This window comes from Ovis aries, chromosome 2 (assembly GCF_016772045.2).
Source record: "Ovis aries strain OAR_USU_Benz2616 breed Rambouillet chromosome 2, ARS-UI_Ramb_v3.0, whole genome shotgun sequence".
In the NCBI taxonomy this organism is placed as follows: domain Eukaryota; kingdom Metazoa; phylum Chordata; class Mammalia; order Artiodactyla; family Bovidae; genus Ovis; species Ovis aries.
The window spans coordinates 112921805-112938234 of record NC_056055.1 but is presented as its reverse complement, the minus strand read 5'-3'; positions in this window follow the sequence as shown (position 1 = coordinate 112938234).

Below are 16430 nucleotides of genomic sequence, written 5' to 3'. Positions count from 1 at the left end.
CATGCGAGTTTTCGGGGGCCTCTCGAATTCCTCTCCCGCTGATGCCGGGCCTAAGACCTTGTGTGAGTCAGGGCCGGAACCTGAGGATTCCTCTCCAGTGCTGACATGGATCTTGGGGCTTCTGGAGTCTCCCAGGGGAGTCAGTCCTCTCTCGAATGGGGCATGCGTTGCGCTTTCCTCCAGAGCGGTAGCAGCAGTGTCACGCTCCCATCAAGGATCATGGATCTGTCTTTCCTCGAGGCTTTCCCACGAGGCTTTCCCACAGGGCTGTCCCACGTGCACACTGTGTGTGGAGTCGATCCTCGGCGTGGTCAAGGCAGTGCAGGAAAACAGGTTCCTCTGGAATGGACTGACATCTGGGGACTCTGGAATGGTGGCACGACCCTGGAGTTCCTCTCGCCTTTCCTGTGGAGAGCGCCTCCTCTTGAGATGCGACGGGAACACCGGGAATTCTTTCCCTACGATACAGGGAAAGGATCCCTCATCTCGAGCTACGAGGCGGAAACGGGGCTCCCCTGGATGTGGGGACCTCGTGCTTCCTCTCGAGTGGAGACGGGTATGTCGGGAACTTCTTGAGTTGCAGCAAGGGTGTGAAGGACCCTTTGGAAGTTCCAGGGGTTAGATGTGATTAGCCTCGAGAAGCCTCAGCGGAAACGGGCCTCATCTCGCCTGGAGGGCAACCTCCTGATTTCTCGAGTTGCGGCAGGTGCTCTCGACTTACGACGGGACCTCAGGGACCCGCCTGGCCTCAGAAAGGCCAGTCCGCATGTTGCGGGGGTCTCGGGATTCCTCTCCCGCTGATGCCTAAGACCTTGTGTGGACTCAGGGCCGGAACCTGAGGTTTCCTCTCCAGTGCTGACATAGATCTTGGGGTACTTCTGGAGTCTCCCCAGGGGGTCAGTCCTCGTCTCGAATGGGGCATGCACTTGCGCTTCCTCCAGAGCTGTAGCAGTGTCACGTCCGTCCAGGATCAAGGATCTCTGCTTTCCTCAGACTTTCAGGGCTGTCCCACGTGCCACGTGTGGGAGTCGATCCTCGGCTTGAAAGTCGGCAGTGCAGGGAAAACAGGTTCCTCTGGAATGGACTGACAGATCTGGGGGACTCTTGGAATGGTGGCACGACCCTGGAGTTCCTCTCGCCTTTCCTGTGGAGAGCGCCTCTCTTGAGATGCGACGGGAACGCCGGGAATTCTTTCCTGACGAAACAGGGAAAGGATCCTCATCTCGAGCTACGAGGCGGAAACGGGGCTCCTCTGGATGTGGTGGGACCTCGTGCTTCCTCTGAGTGGAGACGGGTGTCGGGAACTTCTTGAGTTGCAGCAAGGCTGTGAAGGACCCTTTGGAAGTTCCAGGGTTAGATGTGATTAGCCTCGAGAAGCCTCAGCGGAAATGGGCCTCATCTCGCCTGGAGGGCAAAACCTCCTGATTTTCTCGAGTTGCGGCAGGTGCTCTCGACTTACGACGGGCCCTCAGGGACCCGCCTGGTGGCCTCAGGAAAGGCCAGTCCCCATGCGAGTTCCTCGGGGGCCTCTTCGGATTCCTCTGTCAGGCCCTAAGACCTTGTGTGAGTCACGGAACCTGAGGATTCTCTCCAGTGCTGACATGGATCTTGGGTACTTCTGGAGTCTCCCCAGGGGCGTCAGTCCTCGTCTCGAATGCGGGCATGCACTTGCGCCTCCCTAGCTGCAGGGCAGCAGTCACGCAGTCCCCCTGGGATCAAGGATCTATGGCTTTCCCTCGTGCTTTCCCACGAGGCTTTCCCACGAGGCTTTCCCACAGGGCTGTCCCACGTGCAACCGTGGTGGGTGGATCCTCGGCGAAAGTCGAGGCAGTGCAGGGAAAAGTCCTCTGGAATGGACTGAGACATCTGGGGACTCTTGGAATGGTGGCACGACCCTGGGAGTCGCCTCTTGCTCAGGAGAGCCCTCTTCTGGAGACCCTCATCTCGGAGGCAGAAACGGGGCTCCCCTGGATGTGTGGACCCTCGTGCTTCCTCTCGAGTGGAGACGGTATGTCGGGGTACTTCTTGAGTTGCAGCAAGTGTTGGAAGGACCCTTTGGAAGTTCCAGAGGTTAGTGTGATTAGACTCGAGAAGCCTCAGCGGAAATGGGCCTCATCTCGCCTGGAGGGGAAACCTCCTGGATTTTCTCGTTGCGGCAGGTGCTCTCGACTTACGACGGGACCTCAGGGACCCGCTCTGGTGGCCTCAGGAAAGGCCAGTCCTGCGAGTTGCTCGGGGCCTCGGATTCCTCTCCCTGATGCCGGGGCCTAAGACCTTGTGTGGAGTCGGTGCCGGAACCTGAGGATTCCTCTCCAGTGCTGACATGGATCTTGGGGTACTTCTGGAGTCTCCCAAGGGGAGTCAGTCCTCGTCTCGAATGGGGCATGCACTTGCGCTTTCCTCCAGAGCTAGCAGCAGTGTCACGCTTCCGCCGCGTGGATCAAGGGGTCTGTGTCTTTCCTCGAGGCATTCCCACGAGGCTTTCCCACAGGGCTGTCCCACGTGCCACCTGGTGTGAGTCGATCCTCGGCATGAAAGTCAAGGCAGTGCAGGGAAAACAGGTTCCTCTGGAATGGACTGAGACATCTGGGGACTCTTGGAATGCTGGCACGACACTGGAGTTCCTCTCGCCTTTCCTGTGGAGAGCGCCTCCTCTTGAGATGGGAGGAACCGGGAATTCTTTCCCGACAAGCAGGAAAGGATCCCTCATCTCGAGCTCGCGAGGCGGAAATGGGCTCCTCTGGATGTGGCGGGACCCTCGTGCTTCCTGTGGAGTGGAGACGGGTATGTCGGGGAACTTCTTGAGTTGCAGCAAGGGTGTGAAGGACCCTTTGGAAGTTCCAGAGGTTAGATGTGATTAGCCTCGAGATGCCTCAGCGGAAATGGGCCTCATCTCGCCTGGAGGAGAACCTCCTGGAATTTCTCGAGTTGCGGCATGTGCTCTCGACTTACGATGGGGACCTCAGGGACCCACACACTCTGGTGGCCTCAGGAAAGGCCAGTCCCCATGCGAGTTCCTTGGGGCCTCTCGGATTCCTCTCCCGTGAATGCCGGGGCCTAAGACCTTGTGTGGAATCGGTGCCGGAACCTGAGATTCCTCTCCAGTGCTGACATGGATCTTGGGGTACTTCTGGAGGCTCCCCAGGGAGTCAGTCCTCGTCTCGAATGGGGGCATGCACTTGCGCTTTCCTCCAGCTGTAGCAGCAGTGTCACGCTTCCGTCGCGTGGATCAAGGGATCTGTGGCTTTCCTCGAGGCTTTCCCACGAGGCTTTCCCACGAGGCTTTCCCACAGGGCTGTCCCACGCCACACGTGGTGGGAGTCGATCCTCGGCCTGAAAGTCAAGGCAGTGCAGGAAAAAGCTTCCTCTGGAATGGACTGAGACATCTGGGGACTCTTGGAATGGTGGCACGACCCTGGAGGTCCTCTCGCCTTTCGTGTGGAGCGCCTCCTCTGGAGACCTCTTGCTTTCAGGCGAAACCCTCCTGGCTGTGGGCGGGACTTTCGTCCTACCTCTCAAGTGGAGACCGGTATGTTGGGGTACTTGAGTTGCAGCAAGGGTGTGAAGGACCCTTTGTAAGGTCCAGAGGTTAGGAGTGATTAGCCTTGAGACCCCTCAGCAGAAATGGGCCTCATCTCGCCTGGAGGGGAGAACCACCTGGATTTTCTCGAGCTGCGGCAGGTGCTCTCAACGTACGAGGGGACCTCTGGGACCCGCTTTGGTGGTCTCAGGAGAGGCCAGTCCCCATGCGAGTTCCTCGGGGCTTCTCGATTCCTCTCCGTCGATGCCGGGCCTAAGACCTTATGTGGAGTCGGGGCCGGAACCTGACGATTCCTCTCCAGTGCTGACATGGATCTTGGGGTACTTCTGGAGTCTCCCCAGGGCAGTTAGTCCTCGTCTCTAGTGGGGGCTTGCACGTGCGCTTTCCTCCCGAGCTGTAGCAGCAGTGTCATGCTTCCCGACATGTCGATCAAGGGGTCTGTGGCTTTCCCTCGAGGCTTTCCCAGGAGGCTTTCCCAGGAGGCTTTCCCACAGGGCTGTCCCACGTGCCACCGTGGTATGAGTCGATCCTCGGCGTGAAAGTCGAGGCAGTGCAGGAAAAACAGGTTCCTCTGGAATCGACTGAGACATTGGGGGACTCTTGGAATGGTGGCACGACCCTGGAGTTCCTCTCGCCTTTCCTGTTGAGAGCGCCTCCTCTTGGAACTCGACAGGAACGCCGGGAATTCTTTCCCAATGATGCAGGGAAAGTATCCCTCATCTCCAGCTCGGAGGCGGAAACAGGGCTCCTCTGGATGTGGGGGGACACGTGCTTCGTCTCGAGTGGAGACGGGTATGTCGGGGGACTTCTTGAGTTGCAGCAAGGGTGTGAAGGACCCTTTCCAAGTTCAAGAGGGAAAGTGTGATTAGCCTCGAGACGCCTCAGCGGAAATGGGCCTCATCTCGTCTGGAGGGGAAAACGTCCTGGATTTTCTCGAGTGCGGCAGGTGCTCTCGACTTACGCGGGGACCTCAGGGACCCGCTCTGGTGGCCTCAGGAAAGGCCAGTCCCCATGCGAGTTGCTGGGGCCTCTTGGGATTCCTCTCCGTCGATGCCGGGGCCTAAGACCTTGTGTGGAGTCGGGCCGAACCTGAGGATTCCTCTCCAGTGCTGACATGGATCTTGGGGTACTTCTGGAGTCTCCCCAGGGAGTCAGTCCTCGTCTCGAATGGGGCATGCACGTGCGCTTTCCTCCAGAGCGGTAGCAGCAGTGTCACGCTTCCGTGGATCAAGTCTGTGTCTTTCCTCGAGGCTTTCCCACGAGGCTTTCCCTCAGGGCTGTCCCACGTGCACACGTGGTGAGTCGATCCTCGGCTGAAGTCAAGGCAGTGCAGGAAACAGGTTCCTCTGGAATGGACTGACACATCTGGGGACTCTTGGAATGGTGACACGACCCTGGAGTTCCTCTCGCCATTCCTGTTGAGAGCGCCTCCTCTTGAGATGCGACGGAAAGCCGGAATTCTTTCCCCGACGAAGCAGGAAAGGATCCCTCATTTCGAGCTAGGAGGCGGAAACGGGGCTCCGCTGGATGTGGGCGGGACCCTCGTGCTTCCTCTCGAGTGGAGACGGGTATGTTGTGGAACTTCTTGAGCTGCAGCAAGGGTGTGAAGGACTGTTTCAAACTTCCAGAGGTTAGATATGATTAGTCTCAAGACGCCACAGCGGAAATGGGCCTCATCTCGCCTGGAGGAGAACCTCCTGGATTTTCTCTAGTTGCGGCAGGTGCTCTCGACTTACGACGGGGACCTCAGGGACCCTCTCTGGTGGCCTCAGGAAAGGCCAGTCCCCATGCGAGTTGCTTGGGGCCTCTCGGGATTCCTCTCCCGTCGATGCTGGGCCTAAGACCTTGTGTGGAGTCGGGGACGGAACCTGAGGTTTCTCTCCAGTGCTGACATGGATCTTGGGGTATTTCTGGAGTCTCCACATGGGAGTCAGACCTCGTCTCGAGTGGGTGCATGTACGTGCACTTTCCTCCTGAGCGGTAGCAGCAGTGTCACGCTCCGCCGCGTGGATCAAAGGATCTATGGCTTTCCCTCGAGCTTTCCCTCAGGCTTTCCCACAGGGCTGTCCCACGTGCCACTGAGGTGTGAGTCTATCCTCAGCGTGACAGTCCAGGCAGTGCAGTGAAAACAGGTTCCTCTGGAATGGACTGACACATCGGGGGGACTCTTGGAATGGTGGCATGACCGTGGAGTTCCTCTCGCCTTTCCTGTGGAGAGCGCCTACTCTTGAGATGCGAGGAACGCGGGAATTCTTTCCCGACCAGCAGGAAAGGAACCTCATCTCGAGCTAGGAGGCGGAAGCGGGGCTCCTCTGGATGTGGGCGGGACCCTCGTGCTTCCCTCTCAAGTGGAGACGGGTATGTCGGGAACTTCTTGAGTTGCAGCAAGGGTGTGAAGGACCCTTTGGAAGTTCCAGAGCTTAGATGTGATTAGCCTCGAGAAGCCTCAGCGGAAATGGGCCTCATCTCGCCTGGAGGGCAAACCTCCTGGATTTTCTCGAGTTGCGGCAGGTGCTCTCGACTTATTCGGGGACCTCAGGGACCCGCTCTGGTGGCCTCAGGAAAGGCCAGTCCCAGCGTGAGCCTCGGGGCCTCTCGGGATTCCTCTCCCGTTGATGCTGGGGCCTAAGACCTTGTGTGGAGTAGGGCCGGAACCTGAGGATTTCTCTCCAGTGCTGACATGGATCCTCAGGTACTTCTGGAGTCTTCACAGTGAAGTCAGTCCTTGTCTCGAGTGGGGCATGAACGTGCGCTTTCCTCCCGAACTGTAGCAGCAGTGTCACGCTTCCCATCGCTGTATCAACTGATCTGTGGCTTTCCCTCGGGGCTTTCCCATGAGACTTTCCCACAGGAGAGTCCCAAGTGCCACGGTGGTGTGAGTCGATCTTCAGCGTGAAAGTCGAGGCAGTGCATGGAAAACAGCTTCCTCTGGAATGAACTGACAACTCTGGGGGACTCTTGGAATGGCAGCACGACGCTGGATTTCCCCTCGCCTTTCCTGTGGAAAGCTGCTCCTCTTGAGATGGGACGGGAAAGCCAGGAATTCTTTCCCCAACAAGCAGGGAAAGGATCCCTCATCTCAAGCTACTAGGCGGGAACGGGGCTCCTCTGGATGTGGGCGGGACCCTCGTGCTTCCTCTCGAATGGAGAAGGGTATGTCGGGGAACTCCTTGAGTGGCAGCAGGGTTGTGAAGTTCCAGAGGTTAGATGTGATTAGCCTCGAGACGCCTCAGTGGAAATGGGCCTCATCTCGGCTGGAGGGGAGAACCTCCTGGATTTTCTTGAGTTGTGGCAGGTGCTCTCGACTTATGACGGGGAACTCAGGAACCCGCTCTTGGGGACTCAGGAAAGGCCAGTTCCAATGCGATTTGCACTGGGGCCTCTCGGGATTCCTCTCCTTTCGACGCTTGGGCCTAAGACCTTGTGTGGGGTCGGGTCTGGAACCTGAGGATTCCTCTCCAGTGCTGATATGAATCTTGGAGAACTTCTGGAGTCTTCCCGGGGGCGTCATTCCTCGTCTCGAGTGGGGGCATGCACGTGCGATTTCCTCCCGAGCTTTAGCAGCAGTGTCACGCTTCCCGACGCGTGGATCAGGGGATCTGTGGCTTTCCTCGAGGCTTTCCCACAAGGCTTTCCCACAGGGCTGTCCCACGTGCCACCGTGTGGGAGTCGATCCTCGGCGTGAAAGTTGAGGCGGTGCAGGGAAAACAGGTTTCCTTGGAATGGACTGAGATGTCTGGGGGACACTTGGAATGGTGGCACGACCCAGGAGTTCCTCTCGCCTCTCCTGTGGAGGGCGCCTCCTCTTGAGATGCGACGGGAACGCGGTAAATCTTTCCCAACGAAGCAGGGAATAGATCCCTCATCTCGAGCTACAAGGTGGAAACGGGACTCCTCTGGATGTGGTCGGGACCCTCGGGCTTCCTCTCCAGTGGAGACAGCTATGTCGGGGAACTTCTTGAGTTGCAGCAAGGGTGTGAAGGACCTCTTCAAAGTTCCAGAGGTTAGGTGTGATTAGCTTCAAGACGCCTCAGCCGAAATGGGCCTCATCTCGCCTGGAGGGGAGAAGATCCTGGAATTTCGAGAGTTGCGGCAGGTGCTCTTGGGTTACGTCAGAGACCTCAGAGACCCACTCTGGTGGCCTCTGAAAGGCCAGTTCCCATGCGACTTGCTAGGGGGTCTCACGGGATTCCTCTCCCGTCCTTGCTGTGGCCTAACACCTTGTGTGGAGTAGGGGCGGGAAGCTGAGGTTTCCTCTCCAGTGGTGACATGGATCTAGGGGTAATTATGGAGTCTCCACAGGGCAGTCAGTCCTCGTCTCGAGTGGGGACATGCACGTGCACTTTACTCCCGAGCTGTAGCAGTGTCATGCCTCCCGTCGCTTGGATCAAGGGATGTGGTTTCCCTCGAAGCTTTCCCACGAGGCTTTCCCACAGGCATGTTCCACCTGCCACCGTGGTGTGAGTCAATCCTTGGCGTGAAACTAGAGGCAGTGCAAGGGAAAGAGGTTCCTCTGGAAAGGACTGAGACATCTGGGGGACTATTGGAATGGTGGCACGACGCTGGAGTTCCTCTCGCCTTTCCTATGGAGAGTGCCTCCTCTTGAGATGCGACGAACGCCGGGAATTCTTTCCCGACCAAGAAGGAAAGGATCCCTCATCTCGAGCTACGAGGCGAAACGGGCTCCCTGGATGTGGGCGGGACCTCGTGCTTCCTCTGAGTGGTGTCGGGTATGTCAGGGAACTTTCTTGAGTTGCAGCAAAGGTGGGAAGGACCCTTTGGAAGTTCCAGATGTTAGGTGTGATTAGCCTCGAGACGCCTCAGCGGAAATGGGCCTCATCTCGCCTGGAGGTTAAAACCTCCTGGATTTCCTCGAGTTGGGGCAGGTGCTCTCGACTTACGACGGGGACCTCAGGGACCCGCACTGGTGGCCTCAGGAAGGCCAGTCCCCATGCGAGTTCCTCGGGGGCCTCTCGGGATTCCTCTCCTGTCGATGCCAGGGCCTAAGACCTTGTGTGGAGTTGGGGCCGGAAGCTGAAGATTCCTCTCCAGTGCTGACATGGATCTTGGGTTACTTCTGGAGTCTCCACAAGGGAGTCAGTCCTCCTCTCGAATGGGGCATGCACTTGCGCTTTCTCCGAGCTGTAGCAGCAGTGTCACGCTTCCGTCACGTAGATCAAGGGATCTGTGGGTTTCCTTGAGGCTTTCCCATGAGGCTTTCCCACAGGGCTGTCCCGTGCCACCATGGTGTGAGTCTATCCTCGGCGTGAAAGTCGAGGCAGTGCAGGAAAACAGGTTCGCCTGGAATGGACTGAGACATCTGGTGTCTCTTGGAATAGTGGCACGACCCTGGAGTTCAGAGCGCCTCTTGAGATGCGACGGGGAATTCTTTCCTGACGAGGCAGGAAAGGATCCCATCTCTAGCTACGAGGCGGGCTTTTCCACAGGCTGTCCCACGTATTGTGAAAGTCGACAGATTGGACTGAGACTTCTGGGGACTCTTGGAATGGTGGCACGACCCTGGAGTTCCTCTCGCCTTTCCTGTGGAGAGCGCCTCATCTTGAGATGGGACGGGAACGCCGGGAATTCTTTCCCGATGAAGCAGGGAAAGGATCCCTCATTTCGAGCTAAGAGGCGGAAACGGGGCTCCGCTGGATGTGGGCGGGACCCTCGTGCTTCCTCTCGAGTGGAGACGGGTATGTCGGGAACTTCTTGAGCTGCAGCAAGGGTGTGAAGGACCAGAGGTTAGATGTGATTAGCCTCGAGTCGCCTCAGCGGAAAGGGGCCTCATCTCGCCTGGAGGGGAGAACCTCCTGGATTTTCTCTAGTTGCGGCAGGTGCTCTCGTGTTAAGATAGGGTCCTCAGGGACCCGCTCTGGTGGCCTCAGGAAAGGCCATTCCCCATGCGAGTTGCTTGGGGGCATCTCGGGATTCCTCTCCCGTCGATGCTGGGCCTAAGACCTTGTGTGGAGTCGGGGACAGAACCTGAGGATTCCTCTCCAGTGCTGACATGGATCTTGGGGTACTTCTGGGGAGTCAGTCCTCGTCTCCATCGGTTGCATGCACGTGCGCTTTCCTCCTGAGCTATAGCAGCAGTGTCTCGCTTTCTGTTGCCTGGATTGAGGGATCAGTGGCTTTCCCTGGAAGCTTTCCCACGACGATTTCCCACAGGGCTGTCCCTCGTGCCACTGAGGTGTGAGTGGATCCTTGGCGTGAAAGTCGAGGCAGTGCAGTGAAAACACGTTCCTCTGGAATGGACTGAGACATCGGGGGGACTCTTGGAATGGCGGTGTGACCCTGGAGTTCCTCTCGCCTTTCCTGTTGAGAGCGCCTACTCTTGAGATGTTACGGGAACGAAGGAATTCTTTCCTGACCAAGAAGGGAAAGGAACCCTCATCTCGAGCTATGAGGCAAAAACGGGGATCCTCTGGATGTGGGCGGGACCCTCGTGCTTCTTCTTCAGTGGAGATGGTATGTCGGAAACTTCTTCAATTGCAGCAAGGGTGTGAAGGATCCTTTCGAAGTTCGAGGGGTTAGGTGTGATTAGACTCGAGATGCCGCAGCGGAAATGGGCCTCATCTCAACTCTAGGGGAGAACCTCCTGGATTTTCTCGAGTTGCGGCAGGTGCTCTCAGGTTACGACGGGTCCTCAGGGACCCGCTCTGGTGGCCTCAGGAAAGGCCAGTCCCCATGCGAGGGGCCTCAGGATTCCTCTCCCGTGATGCCGGGGCCTAAACCTTGTGTGGAGCTGAGGAGTCCTCTCCAGTGCTGACATGGATCTTGGGGTACGCTGGAGTCTCCACAGGAGTCAGTCCTCGTCTCCAGTGGGGTCTGCACTTGGGCTTTCCTCCGAGCTTTCCTTGGATCAAGGGATCTGTGGCTTTCCTCAAGGCTTTCCCACAGGACTGTCCCACGTGCCACCATGGTGAGTCGATCCTCAGCGTGAAAGTCAAGGCAGTGCAGGAAAACAGGTTCCTCTGGAATGGACTGAGACATCTAGGGGACTCTTGGAATGGTGGCACGTCCCTGGAGTTCCTCTCGCCTTTCCTGTGGAGCGCCTCCTCTTGAGATGGGACGGGAACGCCGGGAATTCTTTCCTACGAACAGGGAAAGGATCCCTCATCTCGAGCTCGAGGTGGAAACGGGGCTTCTCTGGATGTGGCGGGACCCTCGTGCTTCCTCTCGAGTGGAGACGGGTATGTCGGGGAACTCCTTGAGTTGCAGCAAGGGTGTGAAGGACCTTTGGAAGTTCCAGAGGTTAGGTGTGATTAGCCTCGAGAAACCTCAGCGGAAATGGGCCTCATCTCGCCTGGAGGAAAACCTCCTGGATTTTCTCGAGTTGCGGCAGGTGCTCTCGACTTACGGGGACCTCAGGGACCCGCTCTGGTGGCCTCAGGAAATGCCAGTCCCCATGCGAGCTCGGGGGCCCTCGGATTCCTCTCCCATCGATAACCGGGCCGAAGACCTTGTGTGAGTCTGGGCCGGAACCTTAGGATTCCTCTCCTGTGCTGACATGGTTCTTCGGGTACTTCTGGAGTCTCTCCAGGGGAGTCAGTCATCGTCTCGAATGCGGGCATGCACTTGCGCTTTCCTCCAGAGCGGTAGCAGCAGTGTCACGCTTCCCATCGCGTGGATCAAGGGATCTGTGGCTTTTGCTTTAGGTTTTCCCACGAGACTTTCCCACGAGGCTTTCCCACAGGGCTGTCCCACGTGCACCGTGGTGGGAGTCGATCCTCGGCTTGAACGTCAAGGCAGTGCAGGAAAACAGGTTCCTCTGGAATGGACTGAGACATCTGGGGACGCTTGGAATGGTGGAACCACCCTGGAATTCCTCTCGCCTTTCCTGTGCAGAGAGCCTCCTCTTGAGATGGGAGGGAACGCCGGAAAGCAGGAAAGGATCCCTCATCTCGAGCTACGAGGTGGAAACGGGGCTCTCTGGATGTGTGCGGGACCCTCGTGCTTCCTCTCGAGTGGAGACGGGTATGTCGGGGATCTTCTTGAGTTGCAGCAAGGGTGTGAAGGACCCTTTGGAAGTCCCAGAGGTTAGGTGTGATTAGCCTCGAGACCCATCATAGGAAATGGGCCTCATCTTGCCGCGAGGGGAGAACCTCCTGGATTTCCTCTCCAGTGCTGACATGGATCTTGGGGTACTTCTGGAGTCTCCCCAGGGGCGTCAGTCCTCGTCTCCAGTGGGGACATGCACGTGTGCTTTCCTGCCAAGCTGTAGCAACAGTGTCTCGCTTCCCGTCGTGTGGAGCAAGGGATCTGTGGCTTTTGCTTTAGGCTTTCCCACGAGGCTTTCCCACAGGGCTGTCCCACGTGCCACCGTGGTGTGAGTTGATCCTCGGCGTGAAAGTCGAGGCAGTGCAGGGAAAACAGGTTCCTCTGGAATGGACTGAGACAACTGGGGGACTCTTGGAATGGTGGCACGACCCTGGAGTTCCTCTCGCCTTTCCTGTGGAGAGCGCCTGCTCTTGAGATGGGACGGGAACGCTGGGAATTTTGCCAGCAGGGAAAGGATCCCTCATCTCGAACTACGAGGTGGAGATGGGGCTTCTCTGGATATAGGCGGGACCCTCGTGCTTCCTCTCGAGTGGAGAAGGGTATGTCGGGGAACTTCTTGAGTTGCAGAAAGAGTGTGAAAGACCTTTCGAAGTTCCAGAGGTTAGATGTGATTAGCCTCGAGAAGCCTCAGCGGAAATGGGCCTCATCTCGCCTGGAGGGCAAACGTCCTGGATTTTCTCGAGTTGAGGCAGGTCCTCTCGACTTATGACGTGGACCTCAGGGACCCGCTCTGTTGGCCTCAGGAGAGGCCAGTCCCCTTGCGAGTTACTGGAGGGCCTCTCGGGATTCCTCTCCCGTCGATCCCGGGGACTAAGACCTTTTGTGGAGTCGGGGCCGGAACCTTAGGATTCCTCTCCAGTGCTGACATGGATCTTGGGGTACTTCTGGAGTCTGCCCAGGGGAGTCAGTCCTAGTCTCCAGTAGGGGAATGGACGTGCGCTTTCCTCCAGAGCTGTAGCATCAGTGTCACGCAGTCCGCCGCGTGGATCAAAGATCTATGGCTTTCCCTCGAGGCTTTCCCACGAGGCTTTCCCCACGAGGCTTTCCCACAGGGCTGTCCCTCGTGCACACGTGGTGTGAGTCGATCCTCGGCGTGAAATTCGAGGCAGTGCAGGGAAAACAGGTTCCTCTGGAATGGACTGAGACATCTGGGGGACTCTTGGAATGGTGGCATGACCCTGGAGTTCCTCTGGCCTTTCCTGTGGAGAGCGCCTCCTCTTGAGATGGAGGGGAACGCCGGGAAAGCAGGGAAAGAATCCCTCATCTCGATCTACAAGGCGGAAACGGGGCTCCTCTGGATGTGGACGGGACCCTCGTGCTTCCTCTCCAGTGGAGACGGGTATGTTGGGAACTTCTTGAGTTGCAGCAAGGGTGTGAAAGACCCTCTGGAAGTTCCAGAAGTTAGGTGTGATTTGCCTCGAGACCCATCATAGGAAATGGGCCTCATCTTGCCTTGAGGGGAGGACCTCCAGGATTTCCTCGAGTTTCGGCAGGTGCTCTTCGCTTACAACGGGGACCTCAGGGACCCGCTCTGGTGGTCTCAGGAAAGGCCAGTCCCCATGCGAGTTGCTAGGGGGCATCTCAGGATTCCTCTCCTGTCGATGCCGGGGCCTAAGACCTTCTGTGGAGTCGGGGCTGGAACCTGAGGATTCCTCTCCAGTGCTGACATGGATCTTGGGGTACTTCTGGAGTCTCCCATGGGTGTCAGTCCTCGTCTCCAGTTGGGGCATGCACGTGGGCTTTCCTCCCGAGCTGTAGCAGCAGTGTAACTCTTCATGTCGCGTCGATCAAGGGATCTGTGGCTTTCCCTCGAGTCTTTCCCACAAGGCTTTCCCACAAGGCTGTCCCACGTGCCACCGTGGTGTGAGTCGATCCTCAGCGTGAAAGTCAAGGCAGTGTAGGGAAAACAGGTTCCTCTGGAATGGACTGAGACATCTGGGGACTCTTGGAATGGTGGCACGTCCCTGGAGTTCCTCTCGCCTTTCCTGTGGAGAGCGCCTCCTCTTGAGATGGGACGGGAATTCTTTCCCGACCAAGCAGGAAAGGATCCCTCATCTCGAGCTACGAGGTGGAGACGGGGCTTCTCTGCATGTGGGCGGGACCCTCGTGCTTCTTCTCGAGTGGAGACGGGTATGTCGGGGATATTCTTTAGTTGCAGCAAGAGTGTGAAGGACCCTTTCGAATTTCCAGAGGTTAGGTGTGATTAGTCTAGAGAAGCCTCAGCGGAAATGGGCCTCATCTCGCCTGGAGGGAAAAACCTCCTGGATTTTCTCGAGTTGCGGCAGGTTCTCTCGACTTACGACGGGGACCTTAGGGACCCGCTCTGGTGGCCGCAGGAAAGGCCAGTCCCCATGCGAGTTGCTAGGAATCCTCTCGGGATTCCTCTCCCGTCGATGCCGGGGCCTAAGGCCTTGTGTGGTGTCAGGGCAGGAAACTTAGGATTCCTCTCCAGTGCTGACATGGATCTTGGGGTACTTCTGGAGTCTCCCCAGGGGAGTCAGTCCTCGGCTCGAATGGGGGCATGCACTTGCGCTTTCCTCCAGAGCGGTAGCAGCAGTGTCACCCAGTCCGCCGCGTGGATCAAAGGATCTATGTTTTTCCCTCGAGTCTTTCCCACGAGGCTTTCCCACGAGGCTTTCCCACAGGGCTGTCCCACGTGCCACCGTGGTGTGAGTTGATCCTCGGTGTGAAAGTCGAGGCAGTGCACGGAAAACATGATCCTCTGAAATGGACTGAGTCATCTGGGGGACTCTTGGAATGGTGGCACGACCCTGGAGTTCCTCTCGCCTTTCCTGTGGAGAGGGCCTCCACTTCAGATGGGGCGGGAACGCCAGGAATTCTTTCCCGAACAAGCAGGGAAAGGATCCCTCATCTCGAGCTACGAGGTGGAGGCGGGGCTTCTCTGCATGTGGGCGGGACCCTCGTGCTTCCTCTCGAGTGGAGACGGGTATGTCAGGCAACTTCTTGAGTTGCAGCAAGGGTGTGAAGGACCATTTGGAAGTTCCAGAGGTAGGTGTGATTAGCCTAGAGATGCCTCAGCGGAAATAGGCTTCATCTCTCCTGGAGGGGAGAAGCTCCTGGATTTTCTCGAGTTCTGGCAGGTGCTCATGACTTACGACGGGGACCTCAGGGACCCGCTCTGGTGGCCTCAGGAAAGGCCACTACCCATGCGAGTTGCTAGGGGCCTCTAGGGATTCCTCTCCCGTCGATGCCGGGGATTAAGACCTTGTGTGGGGTCGGGGCCAGAACCTTAGGTTCCTGTCCAGTGCTGACATGGTTCTTGGGGTACTTCTGGAGTCTCCCAGGGAGTCAGTCCTCGTCTCGAATGCGGGCATGCACTGCGCTTTCCTCCAGAGCGGTAGCAGCAGTGTCACGCTTCCGCCGCGTGGATCAAAGGATCTATGGCTTTCCCTAGTCTTTCCCACGAGACTTTCCCACGAGGATTTCCCAGAGGGCTGTCCCACGTGTCACCGTGGTGTGAGTCGATCCTCAGCGTGAAAGTCGGGGCAGTGCAGGGAAAACAGTTTCCTCTGGAATGGACTGAGACATCTGGAGGACTCTTGGAATGGTGGCACGTCCTGGAGTTTCTCTCGCCTTTTCTGCGGAGAACGCCTTCTCTTGAGATGGGACGGGAACGTCAGGAAAGCAGGGAAAGAATCCCTCATCTCGAGCTACGAGGCGGAAACGGGGCTCCCCTGGATGTGGGCCGGACCCTCGTGCTTCCTCTCAAGTGCAGACGGGTATGTTGGGGAACTTCTTGAGTTTCAGGAAGGTTGTGAAGGACCATTTGGAAGTTCCAGAGGTTAGGTTTGATTAGCCGTGAGACGCCTCAGCGGAAATGGGCCTCATCTCGCCTCGAGGGCAGAACGTCCTGGATTTTCTGGAGTCGCAGTAGGTGCTCTGGACTTCCGAGGGGGACCTCAGGGACCCGCTCTGTTGGCCTCAGGAAAGGCCAGTCCCCATGCGAGTTGCTAGGGGGCCTCTCGGGATTCCTCTCCCGTCGATGCCGGGGATTAAGACCTTGTGTGGAGTCGGGGCCGGAACCTGAGGATTCCTCTCCAGTGCTGAGATGGACCTTGGGGTACTTCTGCAATCTCCACAGGGGAGTGAGTCCTCGGCTCGAGTGGGGGCATGCACGTGCGCCATCCTCCCGAGCTCTAGCAGCAATGTCACGCTTCCCGTCGCGTGGATAAAGGGATCTGTGGCTTTCCCTCATGGCTTTCCCACGTGGCTTTCCCAAGAGGCTTTTCCACAGGGCTGTCCCACGTTCCACCGTGGTGTGAGTCGATGCTTGGCGTGAAAGTCGAGGCAGTGCAGGGAAAACAGGTTCCTATGGAATTGACTGAGACATCTGGGGGACTCATGGAATTGTGGCACGAACCTGGAGTTCCTCTCCCCTTTCCTGTGGAGAGCGCCTCCTCTTGAGATGCGATGGGAACACTGGGAATTCTTTACTGACCAAGCAGGGAAAGGATCCCTCCTATCAAGCTATGAGGCGGAAACGGGGCTCCTCTGTATGTGGGCAGGACCCTCGTGCTTACTCTCGAGTGGAGAAGGGTATGTCGGGGAACTTCTTGAGTTGCAGCAAGGGTGTGAAGGACCCTTTGGAAGTTCCAGAGGTTAGGTGTGCTTAGCCTGGAGACGCCTCTGCGGAAATGGGCCTCATTTGGCCTGGGCTAGAAAACCTCCTGGATTTTCTCGAGTTATGGTAGGTGCTCTCCACTTACGACGGGGATCTCAGGGACCCGCTCTGGTGGCCTTAGGAAAGGCCAGTCCCCATGCGATTTGCTAGGGTGCCTCTTGGGATTCATCTCCCGTCGATGCC